Source organism: Manis pentadactyla, chromosome 6 (assembly GCF_030020395.1).
Source record: "Manis pentadactyla isolate mManPen7 chromosome 6, mManPen7.hap1, whole genome shotgun sequence".
In the NCBI taxonomy this organism is placed as follows: domain Eukaryota; kingdom Metazoa; phylum Chordata; class Mammalia; order Pholidota; family Manidae; genus Manis; species Manis pentadactyla.
Genome location: NC_080024.1, coordinates 58,941,884 through 58,944,122, shown reverse-complemented (window position 1 = coordinate 58,944,122; position 2,239 = coordinate 58,941,884).

The following is a 2,239-nucleotide window of genomic DNA, read 5'->3' as shown; positions in this document are numbered from 1 at the left end:
CCACCTGCATCTCTGTCTCTGCCCAGAGCACCGGGCAGAGTTCTTTGTATAGTGACTCAGTCAACAATAGCTCACTGCTAATGGTGTGCAAGCAGTAGCCTAGCAGCAGGCCAGTTACACCATCAAGTAGTTTAGGGTCAGGTGAAGATCCTGGCCATAGGAATTTCAATTGTCCCCACATCAGAGAAACATTTACTTTCGCTTACCAGTTCATTATACAAGGATGTGATAAAGGATACAGATGAGCATGCAGGTGGAAGAGATGCATAGGACAGGGTATATGTGAAGGGGCATGGAGCTGTCCTGTGTGCCACTCCCCCAGCATCTACATGTGTTCACCAACTGAGAAGCTCTCTGAACCCAGTCCTTTTGGGTTTTTATGAAGGCTTCATTACTTAGGCATGACTGATTTAGTTATTGGCCATTGGCAATTGAGTCAGAGTCAGGCCCTCTCCCCTCCCTGGAGGTTGGAGATGTGTGGCTGGAACTGAAAGTTCTAACCCTTCAGTCCTGTGGTTGGTGCTCCAGGCAGCCAGCCCCCATCCTAGGTGATCCAAAAGTCACTTCACTAACCTAACAAGAGACACTTTGCTACTGTATCACTTAGGAAGTTCCAAAGGATTTGAGCTGTAAGCCACCAAATGTGGACAATGACCAAATACATATAAGAAATATATTTTAGCCATCTAAATAAGCAAATATGTATTTCTTATTGTCTTGCCAATGGGTTTCAGCCCCGGGAAAGTTCACTATGGATTCAGTGAGACTGAGGAATGACAATGGAACACTCTTGGGGTGAAAGGATTTATTACCCTGCTTTTTCTCCTGGTGATAGGTCAAGCACTAGAATTATGTTTGTAATCCTCCTTCGTCTCTGCCTCCACCCAGAGCACTGGGCAGAGCTCTTTATATAGTGACTCAGTCAGTACTAGGTCATTGCTAATGGTGTGGAACCAGTAGCCTAGCAGCAGGCCAGTTACATCATCAAGCAGTGTAGGTTCAGGTGAAGATCCTGGCCCTAGGAACCTTCACTTTATCCACACTTATACATCACAATATGTACCATCCCCATTATATCATGGGGAGGAGACCTGGACATTTGGTTGCCAGTTTTAATGAGCACCACACCTGCTTCTCTCTTCCCCATCTGGGTTTATAATCTCCTTCAGGTAACATTCAGCTCCAGCACCTGATCCTAGCACATTTATTGTCAATGAACTTAGGTTCTCCGCATTCCATTCCAAGAATAGCATTGGTAGTAAGTTGGGCAGTGGGTGCCAAAGACAGAAAATCAACTTCTCCTTCAATGACAATCATTCATTCATTTGTCAATTAGTGGATTCATTTATTAGACAAATGCTCATTGAACCCCCATATGATGAGACCTTCAGTACAAAATGTGTAAGTCCTAGAAACAATGAACTGGTAATATTAGTTTTTACTACTGTAGATAAAATGAGAGTTCCTGTGGCCAGGATTCTCACCTGGCTGTGGTTGACTAGCTCACTTCACACCTGTGGGCAATACATGGCTGTTGACTCTTTAAAAAGAGCTCTGCCCAGTGCTCTGTGTGTGACACAGTGGCAGGGCTGCAAGGCTGCAGGAGAGCAGAGCAGAGGCTGGAGTGGTGGCAGCACTGAGGACAGAGGCCCAGAGGACGGCTGTGTGGGATGACTGTGCAGAGAAGCCCAGAGGACAGCTGTGTGGACAGAGGGGCCCAGAGGCAGAGACCGGCTTGCTGCATGCAGACTTGCTCTGAGTGAATGAGATTCTAGTGACTGACCTGCCAGCTGGAAATAAAGTTGGGTATAACCCTTTCACCCCAAAGAGCATTCTGCTGTCAATTTCCTTTGGTCACAATGAATCCATAGCGAACTTGCCCGGGGCGAAACCCATTGGCAAGACACTACGTAATTTTTAGATTTCATTTCCTCTATTATATTATTTTGCAAGTGTGGATAAAGTGAAGGTTCCTGTGGCCAGGATTCTCATCTGGCCCTGGTTGGCTGGCTCACTGCACAGGTGTGGGCAGTACATTGTTATTGACTCTATATAAAGAGCCCCGCCTGGTGCTCTGGGCAACACGGTGGCATGACTGCAGGAGAGCAGAGCAGAGGCAGGACTGGAGTGGCAGCAGTGCCAAGGACAGAGACTTGATGGCTGCAGGGGTAGAGAGGCCCAGTAGCAGAGACTGGCTTGCTGTATGCAGACTGGCTCTGAGTGGATGGGATTCTAGTGA